We start from the raw sequence: 12,670 nt of genomic DNA, 5'->3' as shown, positions 1-12,670 counted from the left end.
TACCACAAAGATATGCACCCGCAGCTGCTCCACCCGGCCTCATGGATATTAGATATTATCCCCTTGGACATTTGTCTTTTCCTGTAGCATTTGCAAAGTTTGGTGTGGCAGCTGTGACAGAAGGTGTGAAGGTTGTTGAGTTGGATGACGATGTATTTGAGGATGTAGTTAAGGATCCCTCAGCTGGAGTGTTAACCATCAAATATGACACTGGTTTGTCTCAGTTACATTTGTAATTTATATAACAGTATTAATGGACATGCTAGTTTCTTGTGGTTAATATTTTTCCTTCCATCTGCTTCTATCTTGGTCAGAATCTGTCTCCATGGTACCATCTCCTGAGCAGTCTGAACTGATTCGTCTGATTCTCAAGATACAGACACCCTTTCAGAGAGTCCTTCTGGTAAACGGCAGAGGCTGGACACACAAGCCAAGCACGTAAGAATTTACACACATACACCAGAGCAACAGGAATTATTTTTAGGCCACCAAGGCCAAAATAAAGAATAGTGTTATTTTAATAGCCATTTGTTTTTAAGATATATTTTTTTTAATCCCTACTTATTATTGGGACGTATTCTCAACTTGCTGAATTGTTTTGCTCGTTGTTTGAAGTTGGTGGAATCCATTCTTACCAAGAAACCTGGTGGGGAACACATAATAAATGAATATGAGAAGGAAAAATGGTGAACATACTGGCAGCTGACATGACGGAGAAGAATGGGTGATTTGTAAATAGTTTTTAAATGACTCAATGTAGCTTTTAGATTAAATTCAAATCTTTGTTAAATCCAGTGCATATAAGAAATCTTTACTTTTTTAAATCTTGCAGTACATCACCACCCAGACAGGTGAAAGAGGAATTGTGAGCTTATTCCCCTACCTCAGTGATCCATTCTCCAGGACCGGTTATGTAAGTCACACACTATAATGGCTGTGATAATGTTAAATGCTACATTTAAACATTTTCATTTCTACCAGAGCATACTTTTAAAGATACTTTTTGGTTAAAAAAATGTGATATAATTGCTCTGCATACATGAGTCTTTTCAAGTTGCAGTTGTGGAACTATGGCTGAGATGGTGTTTTCTTCATCCCAGTCTTTTTCAAAAATGTGTTAGAGGGTGGGGCTACAGGAAGGATGAGGGAGCAGAGAGGGAGGAGTGGTGGATTCATATTCAAAATGTCACTCTTTTTTGTTGTGTCCAAAATTACCTGGAAGCACCTTAACTTTAAAAAAAATCTCATTTATGGAGTGTCTGTTTTTGTTATCCTTTCACTCCCCCAGGAGCATTATTATGATGGCGAGAGTGGCACTGGGTACTTGGCCTGGAGGATTAAAACTATTCAGAGATCCACTGCTAGAGACAGACAATCAACATATGGAGGTAATGCTATAATAATACTAGAAGAAGATCTGAAACATTGCTTTTTTTTTGTTTTGTTTTTTGCCTGTACGTTTATATGGTTGTCAAAATATGGTATTTTTCCATATTGTGTAGCATCATCTGAAGGGGCATCTCATGAAGATGGGCCTGGAGAAATTAGTCTGTGGAAACAGAAATATCTGACATTTAAGAGGGCGGGAAATGACTTAGAACACAGCTGAATCTGAAACTGACACCTGCTCCTTGTGATCAGTTGACTGTATAATTGGTTGTGTTGACTTGTCGCTAGTGAGAACACTTTTCGTACGAAGGAAAGTGGTGATGAGTCATTTTGGTCGCCATCATTTGAATGAATGGAAATTTTGTTTCTGACACTTGAATTTTTTCCTTCCTTTATGCGCTCTGATTCGCATTGCTTGCTTGTTTACTCTTGTTTAAAAGTGTATGTTTTCGTTTTATACTTGAAATACCGGTACATGATTTCTTTGCATTCAAGTATTTTACTTTTGACATATACAGTTCGTGTATGTGTATTGTTTGTGTAACTTGAATAAATAGATTTTTACCGGGGGGGAAAAAAACCCAAAAAAACCATAATTTGGATTAAAAATATTTAGTTCTTACCAGAACCTACCCCTAACACGGCCGACAAATTCCCAATAAAATCTGTCAGAATATACTTTTGATCGCCAGCTGAGATAATGTAATGCATCATGTTAAAAGGTAAGAGGTAAATGACAATTAATTTATTTGGGGATGTCTGTGCAGGTGCTGGTACATTCCCAAATAAGGCAATGTCTAACTAGTCTCACTCTAAACTTGTTATATAGCTATTGGCCAGCATACAGGTGCTGTAGAAAATTAGTGTAAATAATACACAGAGGCTGATGTATTTTAAATGAATTTATTAAACAAAACACAAAATGAACTGTATTAAACTGAAAAATGAAAATAATTAACAAAAAACAAACATTTTATACAATGAAAACAATTACATATAAAATTATAAACAAAAAAATCAATACACTCCTTCTTATTCTTCTCTATCCCCTGATCCCATATCCAGTATTTCCTGCTTCTTCTTTCCTTCTTTACCTGGCTTCCATCTGATTGTTTTAGTCATTTCTCTAAATTCCAGTTTTTTTATAATCCATTTTTCAATAGCTTTACTTTTTATATGATCCCCCCTGATCTCCTATCCAATATTTCCTGCTTCTTCTTCCGTACATCCTGCTGGGTGGTTAGGTGGGGGCCAGTGGTGGACAGTAACGAAGTAAATTTACTTGAGTACTGTACTTAAGTACAGTTTTTGAGTATCTGTACTTTACTTGAGTATTATTTTTGGGGGATACTTTTACTTTCACTCCACTACATTTGAAGGACAAATATTGTACTTTTTACTCCACTACATTTCTGTTGATGCTCTCGTTACTCGCTACTTTTGAGCTTACGTCAGCTGATGATTGTTTTTTTTTTTTTGCAAAATTCTGAGAAACAAAACTGTTTCTGCTGATTCACGTATGGTTTCTTAGTCGTATTGCCATACATGTACTACGTCATGCCATACGAAGAAATGGAGGAAGAAACTGGAGAAACACATGGAGAAACTCCACCGAGCACCCGTGGCCTTATTTCAAACACATGTTTGACCCATGCTAGCTTAATGTTTGTTAAAGTGTGTGTGTGTGTGTGTGTGTGTGTGTGTGTGTGTGTGTGTGTGTGTGTGTGTGTGTGTGTGTGTGTGTGTGTGAGATAGAGAGAGAGAGAGTGGGTGTGTGCACGATAGTGAGGTGCTGTCTTTGATGTGGGTTATCCGGCTCATTTTTGGCTGTGATGTATGATATAAGTAAAGTAAACTAGCCGATAAGTTGTTTATCCGTAAATGTCAATATCAGTTCTTGTAGTGCCTACATCTACATCTTTTTTTATGTAGAGACAGCATGGATGTCAGATGCAAAAATATACTGAACTGACCGCAGCTGTCTGCCATATATTTCATGTGTTGATGAATGCAGCCGAGTCTGTGTTCTGAGGCTTCTTGCCTTTATTTGTTTATTTTTGAGCTATAAACACGTCTGTAGCAGAATCACATCAGTGTATTGTATAATGACATTAAGCTACTTTCCTTTCCTGTATTTCCTGAGATATTTTTTTAATACTTTTACTTAGGCCTAAGTAATTTTTTAAGCAAATACTTTAGTACTTTTACTTAAGTAATATTTTGACTAAGCTACTTTTACTTGTATTGGAGTAATATTTGACAAGGAGTATCTGTACTTTTACTCAAGTAGTGAAGTTGTGTACTCTGTCCACCTCTGAATAATTGTAATTTATTAATCACTGGCGATTAATAAAACACTCGTTAATGGGGCACCACCTCCGATGTTTTGTCTATTTGAATAATCCGGAGGTAATTAATCAAATCCAACTAAACAAGGTTAACTTGTATCAATTCTAATAAATTTCAGATCAATTTATTCAATCTCATAAATTAAGTAGTGAATTCTACACAGTTTCCATCGGTTCTGGCTATTATCAACAGCAGTCTGTCTTCTGGTGCTGTTCCCCAAAGTTTTAAACATGCTGTGGTGCAACCCTTGCTTAAGAAACCTGGCCTTGATCGTAATATTTTAGCCAATTATAGACCTGTCTCCAAGCTTCCTTTTATTTCAAAAATCCTGGAAAAAGTTGTTCATGCTCAGTTGAAGTCCTTCCTGGATGAGCATGATGTCCTGGAGGTTTTCCAGTCTGGTTTTAAAACACGGCATAGTACGGAGTCAGCTTTATTAAGAGTTTTCAATGACATCCTCCTGGCGAATGACTCTGGAGACTATGTGATCCTTGTCCTGCTAGACCTAACTGCGGCATTTGACACTGTGGACCACAATATTTTAGTGTCTCGGTTGCAGCACCTAGTGGGCATTTGTGGTAGTGCCCTAGATTGGTTCAGATCCTATCTTGCAGGAAGAACTATGTGTGTAAGCCTCGGTGGTTCTAAATCCCGCTCTGCTCCGCTGTCATACGGGGTTCCACAGGGTTCAATTTTAGGGCCCCTGCTTTTCTCAGTATATCTGCTTCCCCTGGGTTCCATCCTGAGAAAGCATGGTATCTCCTTTCATTGTTACGCGGACGACAGTCAGATTTATGTGCCGCTGAAAAAGAAAGACGCCTTCTCCCTGAAACCACTTCTGTTATGTCTCGAAGACATTAAAGCCTGGATGTCACTGAACTTTTTAAATTTTAATGAAAAGAAAACAGAAGTGATGGTGTTTGGCCCAAGTGGCTCTTGTGAACCCCCCCCCCTGTTGATCTGGGCCCTTTGGCACACTATATGAAGCCAACAGTCTCAAACTTGGGTTTTAAGATGGACAGTGATTTTAAATTAGATCTGCAAATTGGTGCAGTTGTTAAGTCCAGCTTCTTTCACCTTAGGCGGCTGGCAAAGGTGAAGCCCTTTATTGCACAAAAGCACTTTGAATCAGTAATCCACGCCTTCATTACATCTCGGCTGGATTACTGCAATGCACTTTTCTTTGGAGTCAGCCAGTCCTCCCTCTCACGTCTCCAGTTAGTCCAGAACGCTGCTGCTCGCCTCTTAACCGGAGTACGTAAGAGGGAGCACATTACTCCCATTCTGGCTTCCCTCCACTGGCTGCCTGTGCATTTTAGAGTTCATTTTAAGATTCTTTTATTTGTTTTTAAATCTTTAAATGGTCTTGCCCCACCTTACCTCTCTGAGCTGCTCCATCCCTACGCTCCTGCCCGGTGCCTCAGGTCAGCTGACCAGCTGCTCCTGGAGGTACCGAGGTCTAAGCGGAAGCTCAGAGGGGATAGAGCTTTCTCTACCGCCGGTCCCAAACTTTGGAATGACCTCCCACTGCACGTACGACAAGCCCCCTCACTGTCCATTTTTAAAACTCATCTTAAAACCCATTTTTATTCTTTGGCTTTCAACCCAGCATGAGATTCTGCTCTGTTTTAGTGTTTTATCGTTTTAACTTGGTTACTGTTTTCTTGTTTTTCTTGTTTTTATATTGTTTTATGTTTTTATGTTTTACGTTCTATTTCTCATTTATGTACAGCACTTTGTCCCAGCTGTTGCTGTTTAAAGTGCTTTATAAATAAAGTTGAGTTGAGTTGAGTTGAGGTTCTCCACATTCAAAACAAACCTGCACAGACAACGACATACGGTTAGATATGTTTATTGACTAAATAATTCAGATTAAATAAATGAAATGGCAATTTAAATGAATAACAACAGGTAACAGGAAATGTGGAATAACTAAGTAATGGGTTATTAGTGGAATATGGGCTGATGGTGAGATCACGAGTTAGGTTGAAGCATTTAAATATTATGAGAGTAATTTTAATACTAACAAAATCCTAACCGAATTTCTCTTAAACTAAAAGATCAGAACCATAAGACACCAACTCATTTATCATGTGTGAATCCAGCTGTTATGGGTGATGGAGAGCCTACTTTCTTAGCAGAGTTGCGGAGTCAGCGGTGGCAGGTTTCCTCCGATGATTTGCGACTCTGGCAGTCCCGGTCCAGTGGCCGAAGGTCAGCTCGTCTGGATCAGCCGGTTGGAGACCTCGGTCCGATGTCTTAGGAAGAGTGTGGCTGGTCCAGTACCGGGCCTGTGACGATCCTGGCTCAATGCCCAGCGGGACGATACCGCTTGAGAGCGTGGGGGGTCAGAGCCGGTCTGGCTTGTCAAAGAGTCCATCTTTCGTTGGAAACCGCTTGCACGGTTTCGGACAAAGCAAGTTGCTGTAGTGTCGTGATGATGATTTTAATAAAGATGTTCTTCTTCGTTGCTTCGAGTGGTTCTCAGGCTCTGACTTTGTAAACTAAATCTAACTTCTTGAATAAAATAACTGAGGATGATACATGATCAGGCGGATCTTCCGTTGTTACTCAATGCAAGATAATCTAAATTAAGTTCGCTTCTTCTGAATCAGGTTACGATACTTAAAGGATAACTACCGTTTTTTACAACCTGGACCTTATTTCTAGCAAAATATATGATCATTTACTCACCCAGATAACTTTGGTGTCATTTGGCGCCGTTCGGACGAAATTAGATCCAGTGGAGCGCCGATATATCCATATAATGCGAGTGACGGGGCACCGAAGCGCAGCCTTTATGAGCATTATCTGCCACGAAACTAGTTCATTTCACCAATATTTTGTTATGATACGCTAGCGCTATTCCCCTCTGAGTCCGGGCTCGTCTATTGTCAACATCCGGGGTCTGTAGGTTGCCCTACTACCTCTGACCTGGAGGATGTCGTCTCTGAGATGCGCGCGCACCCGCGACAGCCCGGCTTGTTTACCTGTAGCTGCTACTGCTAGTTTGACCCCGGATGTTGATAACGGACGAGCCCGGACTCAGAGGGGAATAGCACTAGCGTATCATGACAAAATATTAGTGAAATGAACTAGTTTCGTGGCAGATAATGCGTTATATAGAGGCTGTGTGTCGCGGCCCGTCACTCGCATTATATGGATATATCGGCGCTACACTGGATCTAATTTCGTCCGAACGACTCCAAATGACACCAGAGTTATCTGGGTGAGTAAATGATCATATATTTTGCTAGAAATAAGGTCCAGGTTGTAGAAAAGAAAGAAAAAAAACAGAAGAAAAGAAAAAGAAAAAGAAGCTAATCGATACGGCGAAAAATATAAAATGAGAAAAATCAACGCGTGAGCACTTCTGCTGAGATCACTGTCTTGAAGCTTGTTTCAAAGTAAAAGTAAAGAGCGGAAAAATTGAAGATGAGAGTTTCAAAAGTAAGTTTCAGGAGTAAGAGTAAGAGTGAGACTAAGAATAACAACACAAAACTAAAAACTCAAAAACTGCGGAGAGAAGTGATGTCTCTCTGTTTTGTTGTCTCCAAAAGGCGAGCGTGCCTGGGGGCAGGACTGCCAGCTTTCTTTTTTTTTCTCCAAGTAGATAGTGGTAGGTGTGAAAATCCACAGGAACTCACTAAAACGAAACTATAGTTTTAAACGTTTCAAAACCGTGCTTCACCTTTCCCAAAATATCACCATGGCCTAGTATGTGGACCTTTTCTAACACAAAAATATCATGTCATTATTAAGACCACTTTAACATTCAAAAAGGAATTAAAACTGGATCAAAACATCTAAACACACTTGATTATACAGTAGAACTACCCACTCATATAATTCTTTTAGTTCTAGCCTAATACTTGTTAAAACAAAAACATATCAGAGACATTTACTGGTAATCAGGGAAACTTATTAAACAAAAGATCTCCCGAAAGTCTGTCCCAATCGTACCAGGACTTCATCATCAGGAGGAGCTGTGGTTCCACCGAACACAGGACACATTAATCATTAAAACTTGATTTCAGTCAAATTTCATCACAGAGAAACGGGAAAAAGATCAGTTTCATGAACTTCTTGGTAACACTTTACAATAAGGGTCCGTTACTTAACGTTAGTTAATGCATTATTAAGCATTAATTAAACACTTTAATAATAGTTTAATAACCATTATAATGTATTACTTAACATGAATTAACAGATTAATAAATGCATTAATAAGCAGTTAATTAATGTCTAGTGCTCAGAGTTAATTAATACATTATTAAGCATTAATAAAAGTTACATAATGTAATTAGTTATCCTTATGTATGCATTACTTAGTATGAATTAATACATTAGTTAATATATTAGTTAAACGTTAATAATGTATGCAGTAATCATTTACTAATGGTGTACATGTTACCTGGATGGGCATTAATAAACAATTATTTAGAGTCTTAAGTAATCATTTACTAATGCTGTGCTGTGTATGTCATCAGGTAGCCCTTACCTAACCTTAAGTAAGGCATTACTTAACATTACTAACCTGACATAAACCTTAATAAATATATAGGAGTACCTCATAAGCATTACTTAACCATAGTTAACCATTAGTGAATGCTTTCTGGACCCTTATTGTAAAGTGTAACTCATGTATCCCTTAGGTAACACATTATAAATGCTTAACTGCCTCATAAGCATTACTTAACCATAGTTAACCATTAGTGAATGCTTTTTGGACCCTTATTGTAAAGTGTAACACATGTATCCCTTAGGTAACACATTAATCAGAATCAGAATCAGAATCAGAATCAGAATTCCTTTATTTGTCCCGCAAATGGGGACATTTCTGTCACAGCAGCCAAAAGACAGTAATTACAATAAACAATAATAAAAAGTGAAAAAATAAACAATATAATAAGAAGATGAGAAATAGAATTGACTCGTATATACATAATATTTACAATATGAACACTGTAGTAATAGTGCATATAAATGCTTAACTGCCTCATAAGCATTACAAAACCATAATTAACCATTACTGAAGGCTTTTTGGACCCTTATTGTAAAGTGTTACACATGTATCCCTTAGGTAACACATTATAAATGCTTAACTGCCTCATAAGCATTACTAAACCATAATTAACCATTACTGAAGGCTTTTTGGACCCTTATTGTAAAGTGTTACACATGTATCCCTTAGGTAACACATTATAAATGCTTAACTGCCTCATAAGCATTACTTAACCACTATTAGTTGAAATGTAGTTGAAGCAATCACATTTAAAGAATTTTACACATTTTATTTAAAACAGAATAAAACTTGAGAAAACCTTCCTTGACAAAACCTTGAAACAGTATGAAATAATTTCAGTCAAAACCCAATAACTAATGTACAGTAAAAGCCATAAATTAATTTAGGCTTACTCAAAGGTAACCTGCCACTGATTTACTTAGTGTAGTATTGTCAACAACATTCGAAATATAGACAAATATTGTCAAAGTTAGAAATCTCAGTATTGTGACAACACAAGCTTAGTGGGCTACACACATCCAAACACCAAACAAAATAAATGTATCATTAGTCAAACCTGTACACAAATTTCATCCAGTTAAACAGAGACACCTTCAATCTTGTGAAAATCGACTTGTGTCGAATAGACTTCTTGCGCTTGCAGTTGCGTCGCCGACACCACCTGGAAAATACAATAATGACAGAGGTATAAATTAGCATAGCTAACACATTCTGTGCTGGGTTCAGGCACCACTAGCCTTGGTACAAGACTGTCAATACTATATGACAAACTGGTGGGGGCAGCCCTAAAGAGCGACATTTTTTAACAGGCCCAGCAGAGCCGTCAGTGCATGTACAGGTATGGGTAGGAGGCACTAAGCAATATCAAGAAAACAATTATTCTCTTAATCTTCAACCGATTTCCAATCGGTTTGATGTGTTAAAAACTTCACACATGTAGCTTTGATACAGGAGGCTTGGATACATTAAAAATGCCGGTTTACTACCCAAATAATTTATGTTAACAGAAGTTTCCACGTTCTGCTTGTTTGCATGTTCTACTCAAATGCAATATGTAGTAATAATAATAATACTGATATAATCCTTACTGAATAATAATACTGACCAAAAAAGTTATCCCACAATGTAAGCTAAAGTTACCTACCATTCAAATCGGTCCACTGAGGCTTTCTTTTTCTTCAGTTTCATTTTATGGTGACACCGGTTGCACTTCACCTTCCACTTCTTTGTTAACTTTAACCTACGCATGCTGTGCTCCTAATATGAAACGTGCAGCTCGGTGGATGGATATAATGTTGGGCTATCCTGTTAAAAGTACTGTCCGTCCCGCCAGAAACCTCTACTCCTACAAGGCAGTTCGACTGTTCACCGCAATAACTCCTGAGTTCCGGTGCACGCTAATGCTGCGTTCACGACAACTCGGAACTCTGGCTTTTCCGACCTCCTACTTTAAAAAGTGCACCGACCAAATGTGGGTGCTCCCACTCGGGAATTTCAGAGACTTCTTGGAGAATCAGTTGTCTGACATCACACAACAATGTCTAATGTCAATGGCCATGTTTCCCAGATTCGATCGTTCTTAAGGACTTAAGAAGGCTCTTAAGAAGGGTTCGGCTAAGAAGGAGCGCTAAGATACGGGTGTTTCCCAGATGCGTTCTTAACTGCCTTCTTAGGAGAACCTTAAGATCAAGCCAAAGAAGCTTCTTGAGAAGCTCTTAGTGGGAGCTGTCCACCGCGGTGCTGCTGAAACTGAATCAGTCGATGCCAGGCAAATCGATCACCCACCTCTTTATCAGTGCATAAGTCACACACAGCGCCCTGTGCGCCCATAATGTGTCACAGCTGCCACACTCCGTGACACCGATGCCTTGCTGAGGCCGGTGCCGTCCCCCACCACCTCCAGGAAGCTCCCCACTGCGTAAAAACGCAGCGCAGCCGGGAGCTGCACCTCCGGGCTGAGGGCAAAATTGCAGCCGGTTGCTCTCTGGATGTGTGGAGACACAGAGTGATCAGCCGTTGGATCTCCGCACGGGGCAGCCGGTACTTTGCCTGGACAGCCCGGTCTGACAGCACGTCCAGTGGGGAGAAGTGCTGACGCACGTATGCATTTATGTAAACCGTCTGGCTTCGTGCACGGCGATGCTGTTGGTTCGCAGCGAGAATGTGCTGTATTGCAGCCATGGTTTCTCACACACGCGGACTTTGGCAACGCCTTTATACAGAGTAGCAGGTGAAGCCTCTCTGGATGAGGTTCAGCTGAGTTTAATACATCTGTTCCCTTGATATCTGTGAAATGCCACAGGGTTGTTGTTTTTTATGTGTAGTACTATAAACTCATATATGCAGATGTGTGTGGAAAACTTAAACGTGTAATTCAATAAAAAGTTGTTTTTTTTCTTCTTCTATTAATCATGTTTCTTGCGCCAGTGGTCCGCAGCTTTTAGCGCATTTCAACATTGAGCATTGTTTTATTATTTCGAAAAGTGGAGGATGTAAATTTCCCTGACGCGGCTTGATCACTGAGCATTTGGTCGCTAAGAAGGCTGTTAAGAGTGGGTCAGCTCGATCTTACATTTCCTTCTTAGCGAAAGATCTTCTTAAGCTAAGAGCGACTCTGGGAAACACATCCTTCTTTCACAGCGTTCTTAAGAGCGCTCCTAAGAAGATCTTAGCACTTAAGAGCTTCTTAACGAATCTGGGAAACGCGGCCAATGTCTGGAACGCTTTAACCGGCATTTTTAATGTATCCAAGCCTCCTGTATCATAGCTACATGTGTGAAGTTTTTAACACATCAAACCGATTGGAAATCGGTTGAAGATTAAGAGAATAATTGTTTTCTTGATATTGCTTAGTGCCTAAAGTCTTGCTATACTTAATGAAGTCCAGTTTTAATGATTAACTTCCAGTTTCCTCTCTCCCACTCAGAAGTAAACCTTCATGTCTTCCTCTGCACACACACTGCACTGGTGTCTTCTCACATAAACAGCTTCTGTGCTGATGAGCTGCTGCTCCAGTCAGCAGCCAAACTGGAGGAGAGTTAAGTTAGAGCTGATTGGTCAATGTCAAGTCGAGTGTCGCTCATCGCTTTATAAATCAGAGCGACATGAACAAGAAGATGTTGTTTATAGTTGGTGACAAAAATAAAAATATCATGACTGATATAACTAATATATTTTCACTGTCATCACTGCACATCTCAAGATACGAACAAGAGCAGAAGTATCAGGAGTCTCCACATCTTATACACACACGCACACACATTTCATGAAAGAGTAACTAAACCCCTAAGTTTTGGCTGAGGTGGATCTTGGCTGGAAATTCAAAAAATGCCTTGCTTTGTAAATTTGGATTTTCGGATCAAAACATAATGTAGATTCATAAAACAGAAGTATTGTATGACTTTTACTCCTCAAGTATCTATAAAGCAGTCACACTCAGCTCCAAGCTGCTAGAACTGGGTCAGTGTGAAAATCAGTATTATGAGTACATGTACTTTTGATACTCATTTTATTTTTAATTCCTCTACTTTTCCTTCATTCATGTGAATGCAAGACTTTCAAATTTTATCCCATTACCTGTCATACTGATTTCACACAAGCAAAATTGCTTAAATATTGTCCCTGACGTGTTTATTTATGTACAGAGTATCCTTGTAGCTACAATGACATAAAACAGAGAGAGAGAATGGCAAAGGCTGAATGATAATTCACTAGATTGGTGTTCTGGAGTCTGATGTGATCCTTTTATATCATAATTCTGTGTCCTAAAAAATGGTTTCTTCAATGGTACAGAGTCTATTCTCTGCTGGCAAGATAAAAAGAAGATGAAGACAGATTATCCTGATACAGCAGCGCCCCCTGCTGACTGAAGGGTTCACAGTGCTCTCTGATCACAGCAACACTCCA

This window comes from Pagrus pagrus (assembly GCF_965226575.1).
Source record: "Pagrus pagrus genome assembly, chromosome: 13".
Classification (NCBI taxonomy): domain Eukaryota; kingdom Metazoa; phylum Chordata; class Actinopteri; order Spariformes; family Sparidae; genus Pagrus; species Pagrus pagrus.
Note: the sequence above shows the minus strand (reverse complement) of the source record.